The following is an 8,951-nucleotide window of genomic DNA, read 5'->3' on the forward strand; positions in this document are numbered from 1 at the left end:
TCAAAGCCCCTTCGAAATGATTGTATATTTTTGGCATCTGCAGGATCTGATCAGTGAAGATATCTTTTCTGTCCGACGAAAATTTGATTATATTTCATGTGATATTTGAGACAACAAAGCATTTGAGAGAAAAGCCAGAATAATCTCAGTGTTTATTAGAGCTTCCACTCTTAAAATAATGTTAAAATGTTGTTTTGAAGAAACCATGTAAAGAATCCAAATAAAGTGAAGAAAAGTAAACAGTCTACGGAAAATTTCTACGGTATATACTGACTAAATCGAGAGAGTAGCATACATACAGTAGAACCTCTCAATAACGGACACCCAGGGGACCAAAAATTTTGTCCTCTAATGGTGAGGTACGATATAGAATTAAACCTCGCTTATACGGCGTTTGCATTTATACGACGTTTGCCTTCGATCGCAATGGGTTCCAATAAATTTTTAATGTTTAAAATGTTTACTGTCAGAGTGATACACCGGTGGTTATGCATAATCACCAATCGTCTCGATAAAGAAAGTTTGATTAAATTCCACTACATTGACCACTTTTACCGGTGATTATGTAGTCCTAAATAAAGTTGGAAAGTATGATAAATACGGAAAAGTTAATATAACCTTTCTTCTCCCTTCTTTAACCAATAAACTATTTTTCCCGTACGTACATGATACGTGCACTACACACATATATATATATTGCAATAAAAATTAATTAAATTAAGAAGCTAAAAACATTCATAACATTAGCATTATGTAATGTTGGCTTTCTTCAAAAGTATCAACACGCGCAAACAAAACCAACATTACCATTCGAATTTACAATCTTCAAACATAGTTGTATTCATTTAATTAAGTAATTGATTGACGATTTGTCATATTTGCCAACACGAGCTTGGGATTAAACATAATCTTTATTGAATATGACAAATTCTCGGTTTATGACAGAAAATTAATAAATTAGAGTTCGGGAAGGAATTATAGTTTCGCCTGATTTTATTGAACCGCTACCGAGTGTGACCGCTAACAAGGAGGGAAATGTATTACAGCCCTATTACACGGGACCGAGGATCAGAAAAGTGTCCGTTAATGAGAGGTGCCCGTTAACGGAGAGTGTTCGTTAGGGAGAGGATATTTTCCAGCGAAAATATCCGAGGCTACTGCGCGGGTTTCCTATACGCACTGGTACTCTCTATACAAATACGCGTGTGTATTCTCCACACAAATCAACAATTTCGGGCCGATATTCGTTATGTTATGCTGTGTTAGGCCGGAACTACACTGTAAAGGTTTTAGAAAAGTTCTTTTATAAAACTTGGCCAATGCAACCAATAAGATCACCAGTTGTATTTTCTCGAATGTAACCAATATGCTCACTGGTTGGGTTTTTAAAGTTTTACAAAAGAGCTTTTATCGAACTTTTATAGTGTAATCCCGGCCTTAATCAACAAAAATATTATATCACATAAAAGTTCCAACTTTGTTTTCGAATTTTCATAATCATGCCGGAGTGTCTTGTTACTCTTTCCAATAAGATCGCTTCCATTTCAAAATTCTTTGTATTTGTTTGAATTAATGTGATGCTCGTATGAAACGTTCCGACTGTTTTTAAAAGCCCTAAAAGCTTCGTCATAAAAAAAAATACTAAAAACAACTTTTCCCCATTTTTTCCAATGCATTAGTTTCGATTCCCGAATATTTGAATGCAAAAGATGCTTCTGCATATAAAACGCGATGAAATCATAGATAAGACCTTAATGGGATATTTTGTTAGCTCCACATGGTCTTTTCTTCTGGAAATGGACGAAAAAGAAAACAGGTTTCTTTCTCACCACTTAAATGCTTGAGGCTCCATTATTTCTTGTAAAAGTATTTCCATTTTATTTTAAATATCCACCGGACAAAAGAGGGCATCACCCCCCCCCCCTCTCCATATTCTTGTTGGTATTAACTTCCAGTTTCTTTCATTAAATATGCATAAAAGCTTTTAATTCTCTTCTACTCTTTTATGTATGAGTTACTTACCCCGGCCCGTTTTGCGAATCATATTCGCCTTACCGGGGTTCCCTGGAGAACATTTCATACATTTATGTATATCAATAACACATGCCTAATCAAGTAGCGTAATTCTTTGTCAACATTAAAACAACCAGAAAAAGTTTCAGTTTTATTTCTCCGGCCGTAGATTATCCTGAAAAGAATTGAAGAAATCTCAAATTAAATGAACCGAAAGAGATGTAATTCTGCAATAAATGCCTTCATATGAGGGGGAATGAAATTATATGCTCACATAGAATATTCCTCGGTTCAGCAAAATTCAAATACTTTCACCTTTTCAATGTATTATTTACGTGATTAATAATATATTAAAGTTTTGAACACGTTAAAATTCTACTTTGCATTCGCTTAAATCTATCTGATAGTCGTGTGAAAACTTCGTTCAATTTCGACAAGCTTTTGAAAGTCCTATGCACTTAGTTATTGATAAATATTAATCACTTTTCTTTTCAGGTTCCCTCGAAGCAGGTCGCATCTTTACTAGCTCCAGTTACCTGTCGCATTGTCACATCAGAACAAGAGCTTTTGGCTTTTCTTCACAAGCTTCGCATACAATTTACTAAAAGGACTAACCATGTGAGGTTGTGAAGGAATTTTATACCTGCAAAAACCTGTTAAAAATCATAAGCGGATTCTCCCAACCTATGACGGCCCATGTGACTCTCGTCTCATGGTTTTTCATCAGCCCGCCAGGAATTTTGTAAGCCGCTGCTATAACCCTGAGGGCAGGATTCGGCGAATCAACTTCTTGCATTCCGCATTCCAAAGCTTGACTTTGGTCCAGTTTATCAATTCTTCTGATGATGCCCACCACTAGTGTTGGGGAAACGTTGAGAACAAACTCAAACGGACGACGGTCTTCAAACCCGAAAAAACAATTTTCATTAAAATTACTTTTTTCCTTTTTTTTCCCAATACATTAGCTTCGATTCCCAAATATTACGTGTATGTTAAATTAATTCTATTAACTGTGTGTTAAAGATGTTTCTGTATAAAATTGTATGAAATCATAGAAAAATACCGTAATGGGATGTTTTGTTAGCTCCGAATAGCCTTTTTCTTGAATGGACAAACAAGATAGTGTTTCTTTCTGACCACTTAAATGCTCTCTAAAGGCTTCATTATTTCTCCTTAACGAAAATATCATTTCGTTTTAAATATCCACCCGACAAAAGAGAACATTCCCTTCCCTTATTCTTACTGATTTTTACTTCTTCTTCCTTCATAATATGCATAAAAACGTGTAATTATTTTCTATATATTTATGCATATCAATAACACATTCACCTCATCAAGTAATGCGATCCTATGCCAACATTAAAACAACCAGAAAAAAGATTCGGTTTTATTTATCCGACCGTAAATAAATCTGAAAGATACTAATGAATCCCATGTTAAATGAAACGAAACATGGATAATTCTGCGATAAATGCATATGTATGAGCGGGAATGAAATTATATGCTCACACATAGAATGGTCCCGATTCAGCAAAAAATACGAATGATTTCGCCTTTTTCAATTCATTATTTAACTACTAATCTATTCACGTTCGGAACACGTTGGAATTATACTTTTTTTTAATCAATCTGATGCATGAAAATCTCGCTCACTTTCAACTGTTTTTAAGTAATAACAAGTATTAAACATTATTTTTCATTATTTTTCCTATACACTAGTTTCGAGTTTGGAACATTCGAATAGAAAAGACGTTTTTGATGAAATCGTGGATAAGACCTTAATGGGAGGATTTGTGAGCTCCAAATAGTATTTTTATTCTACAATGGACAAACTAGAAAATGTATGTTTTTCTCACCCCATTTAAATGCTTGAGATAGAATCCATTATTTCTTCTCAATGAATTCCCATTTTATTTTAAATATCCACCGGGCAAAAGAGGGCATTTCGTTTCCTTATTCTTATTGATTTGTGACTCCTGTTCTGTTTAAATATGCATAAAAGCTTTTGATTCTCTTCTATACACGAAATGTTTATCGACAACATATGCCTCATTAAGTGATGCGATTCTTTGTTAACATTAAAATAACAGAAAAAAGTTTCAGTTTCATTTTTCCGACCGTAAATTAATCTGGAAATTAATTAATCTCAAATTATATGAACCGAATGCGTGTTTATTCTGCGTTAAATATATTTATGTGAGTGGGAATCAAATTTATCTGGTCGTGCAAAATATACCTCTATCCGGCTGATTACGAACGCTTTCTGTTTTCTCAATGAAATAGTGAATTATTAATTTATTCAAGTTTTTAACACGTTCATTTACTCAGTTTATAAATAGCATTAGGTTCGAACTTTAATTTGAATTATATGAATAGTTTAATGTTTATTCAGATGACTTGTCAATTTGGATAAGCTCTTTGGAATACTAATATCAAGACTTTTTATTGAAATTTGAGAAATAAATTTTTAAAGAACCAGAGATTAATTCGATTGGTAATGGACCAGCCCCCCCCCCCTCCCAGCGACAATGGTAAAGCTGACTGATCTGTCAGTCAGCTTTACCATTGTACCCTGTATTTGCGTATATATATGAATTGACATCATCATGCCCCTCAGCAATCTTCGGGCTCCTCCTCACCCCCCCCCCCCCCGCCGCCAGACTTACAAATCCGCTATGTTGATAACGATGAATGAATATCAAGGTTCGTTTTTCTGCATGCATTGTCCGTGGTACGTTAATGAATAGTAATATACTAGTACTAAACTGCATATGCGCCTCGATCTTCTAACGGATTGCACATGTTGGAATGTGTGAGTGTGTATGCGTGTTGTGAACGTAACGTGAGGTTTTGTTCCTGTGTAGTGCTTGTTGAAGTGCTGGCATCTGTCATCTGTTTTTGGAACTATAAGTGTGGTGTAATGACTGAACATTTGTACCGATGTAGGTCTGCTGTTCTTTATGGTGAGACTTTTTAACGGGAAAAGAGATCGGCTCGCATTCGCACGCACCTCAGACAAGCGAATGTGCGAGCCGATCTCCTTGTTAAATTATACTTTGAAAGTATAAATTAATACTTATTATATAATTTAAATTAATTTATACTGTGCAATATACTTTTTTTAATATCAAAAACAACCTTATGAAATGATTTTAATCGAGAATGACGAAACATAAGTTTGCTCTGCTCATTTTCTGGGAGTATGTGACAGTATTTGACGTGAGCACCCGAGTGGCGTGGTAGTAAGACGCTCGTTTACCACCGTGAAGGTTGCTGCCACGGTTCGAATCGGAGGGAGGATATAAATAAGATATTTTCCCTAACGCGAACTTGAGGTGACCATCGATATACAGCGCCTTCATTTCCAACGCATCTCATTAATGGCAGTAAATTACAATACAGCGATATGGCCAGAGTTAGTGTGTGGTGAAGTAATAGTATTTGACGTGAGTGACTTCTCATACTTGTTGTTTGTCGTGCATACGTCACTCTGCCTCATACATTAAAAATCTTTCTTATTACATCTCCCCATTTGCACCTTCAATTCTTTCACCATATCCGTTATACAGACTGTATACGAGCCATTCGCGTTGCCTTGATGTCAATATTATTCACCGTCGGTTGCGTAAAAAAAAACTGTGCATACACACACATAAATATATTTTTTTCTTAATAATGTTTTTATTTCTACTGAAATGCACGGACGTAGGAGTAGAACATACTATACACGATAACATAGCGAACTCACCTTGCCGCAAATGAGTGGCGAATCGTTGATCTTAGGCGCATACTTCTAATTATAAAGGGTTCCAAATAAGGTGTATACCTCAGTTGAGTAAAATTGTGTGAAATAAAGGAAAAACCCAATTTGAAAGTTGTTGTTATTTCTTGAGGCAACAAAAAAAAAATCACGTTTCCAATTGCAATATTCGCTGAGATATTTGAATTGAAAAAAGCTGGAGAGAAAAGTCGGGAAAGAACAGCATAAAAAGTAACGGACAAAAGCTCATCAACTAGTTCTTTCCCTCATTCTCTCTCTCTCTCTCTCTCATCTCTCACTCACTCACTCTCACAGTAATTCTCAAATTCAACTATTTCAGCGAACATTGCACATAGTAACGTGGAATATTGTTTGTCGGCCTGAGAAGAGTCACGGCAACAACTTTCTTATTGAGCTTTTTGAGGACGGGGTGTCCGTATAAGCGATAAATGTGGTAGCCATGTTCCACATTAAAAAAAAAGAAAGGGAAAGAAAGAAAAAAATAATAAAATTGTGGGGAGGAACAATACAGAGATGCATTCGATATGAGAGAATTAGTACAGTGCCTTGCCTTTTTTTGCCCTCACCCGCGTACTTCTTTTGTAGTTTTTACTTGTTTTCTTTTTCACATCTATATACAGTATATAATAGAAGAATTAGTTCTGAGAAAGATACATATCATATGTTGTGTGTGTGTGGGGGGGGGGTGCCATGGAGGACTAGCAGGTGGGAAAAAGCTGAGGAGAACCGCCACCATCGTTCAGTTGCTTGTTAGCAGTTCGTCGCTGTCTCATAGAGTTATCACGATGTGGGGGGGGGGGGGGGACAGACAAACACACACAACTTTGTTTCATATGGTTACAACTTTTGCGATGAGGAAAAATCGATTGGAGAAACAGTCAGGTGTGAATTGAATTGAAGACAAATAGAGAATGTCCGGTTTCATATTCAAAAAGGTCTCTTCGCGTTCTACTCAAGTCATTCTTTCACTTTTCCGAGGCTTAGTTCGTGGACTGGAGTATGCTGAAAGGCTTTGTAGACCATACCTGCAGAGGTACAGTACATAGACTTGATTGAGGAGGTGCTGTGCGATGGCACAAGGGCTTGAATTATGAAGAACGACTTCACTTTTTGAATATGTTTAGATTGGAAGAACGCAGATGTCGGGGTGAATATGATCGAAGTGTTCAAAATATTCCACGGGATGGATAGGATGGACCATGATTTATTTATACGCTACGCCGTCAATCGACTGCTTTTACAAGGGGACACCAGTATCGATTGGGGAGGGACAATACGAGGTTATGGTGTCGCAGAGAATTTTTCTCTAATGGGGTTGTTAATAAATGGAATAGCTTACTCCCGGAGGCAGTAAATTGCAACACAATTGACACGTTTAAAAAGAAATACGAGAAACATGTTGGGGTAAATCAATAAGTTATCCATGCTTAGAATAAGACAACCATAATCATTCTTATGGGCGTTGTATAATATTTCATCATGTATATATATTATTTCTAATTGCATTTTTAATTGGGTTGCTGTATTTTTGAAATATATGACATCCATATTTATTTTGGGCATCTTTTTCTCAGCCACCTAGTTGGGCATTTTGCCTTGTATTTGTACTTGCGTTTACAATTTTTTTGCTGATTTATCCACGGGTGAAAATATTTATTGGCAGAGTGTGTTATAAATTCGAACGCCTACTGATAATCTTTCGAACAAATCTACCCAAAAATATGGTGCGTCTCAACGGATTCACTTGGATTTACGGAAATATTCCAGGTTTCATGTTTATTAGTGAACCGAACGAGCATAAAGTTCATTCCTGTGGCATTTTCACAAAATATTCAGCGTCGGAAAACACGAAACCAAAGAATTTTCCATTCTTCTACTGAATGGAGGTACGTAAAATGCTTCTTCTCTTTCTCTGGAGATTTTACCTTTTGCCTTTGGAATTTATAATAAGTTGTTTAACAGAACGCGATCTGTATCCGTAATTTAAGCTTTGAGATGGTAAATGTTTACGCTTTTCCATGTTGTTTATCATTCTGCGATGAACTATATCAGAAACAAAATATTATTTTTGAAATATAAGAGGTTTGTTTTCTGAAATTATCTTTCCTACGTCTTTCTTTGAAGCCTATGCGCAACACGTTTGTTTAACTATGAGCTCATGCTCTAATCCTGACCATTTCCAGGCAAATTTGTGCTCAAAATGGTATACGAATTGAGAAGATTTCTGTTTATATGTTGAACACATGTGGAACGCATCTCATTTCTTATTATCTGTGGCGGAATCGAGTGGATATTTAAAGATATCAGGTTTGTAATAAAATTTTTAAACCAAGTATTGTTACGTAGAGTTTGTTATATTATAAAACGGAAATTCAATTATCTTTATTACTTACTTTAGTATCAAATATTAAAATATTATATTCATTTTCTTCACAGGAAGCATTGTTATGCTTATCTTTAAAACATCTAAGTAAATCATGTTATTTTATCTTATAATGTTAGATACCGCTGAGAGCTTCGTTGATGCGTTTTGTGCGTGCGCATTTATATATACAGGGTGTCCTGTAAGTGCTAATGAGGCCTTTATCTCACCAATCTGTCGTAGAGGTATGATTACAATTTAAAAAATGCTCAAAATGCTTTCAGAAATTAACCTGTACCAGTCACCAAATAAAATAAAAAAGCTAAATTCTTACATGGTCCCCTGCCTGCTAATTTCCGATAAGAAAAAGTTGGTTCCCTGTCTTAATAAAGCCTTTCCTGTCTAAATACAAAATAAATAAATAAAATACATGTTTTTAACTTTAATATTCACTGCGATATTTTAATTCAAAAATCGGAGAAAAGTTGAGGAAAAAATATCAAGGATTAACGGACAATCATCTTTCCGTCTTTCACTCATGCTGTTCTTTCTCAACTTTTCTCACATTTCTGAATTCGAATAACTCATCGAATATTGGACTTATAAACATAAGATTTTTGTTGTTGGCTTGGGGAAATGCAGGGCAGCAACTTCCTAATTGGAATTGGATGGGGGGGGGGATGTATGGAAATTTAGATTTTTTTTTTATTTTGTGAAAACGTATCACTCTGAAAACAGGTATAAAGTAATTTTTGTACAAATTTTGAGCATTTTTTTAAAATTGAAACCTACCTC

This window comes from Pholcus phalangioides, unplaced genomic scaffold, assembly GCF_987345545.1.
Source record: "Pholcus phalangioides strain wild (caught in Gottingen) unplaced genomic scaffold, Ppha-v1.0 ptg000016l_1, whole genome shotgun sequence".
NCBI classification, from domain to species: domain Eukaryota; kingdom Metazoa; phylum Arthropoda; class Arachnida; order Araneae; family Pholcidae; genus Pholcus; species Pholcus phalangioides.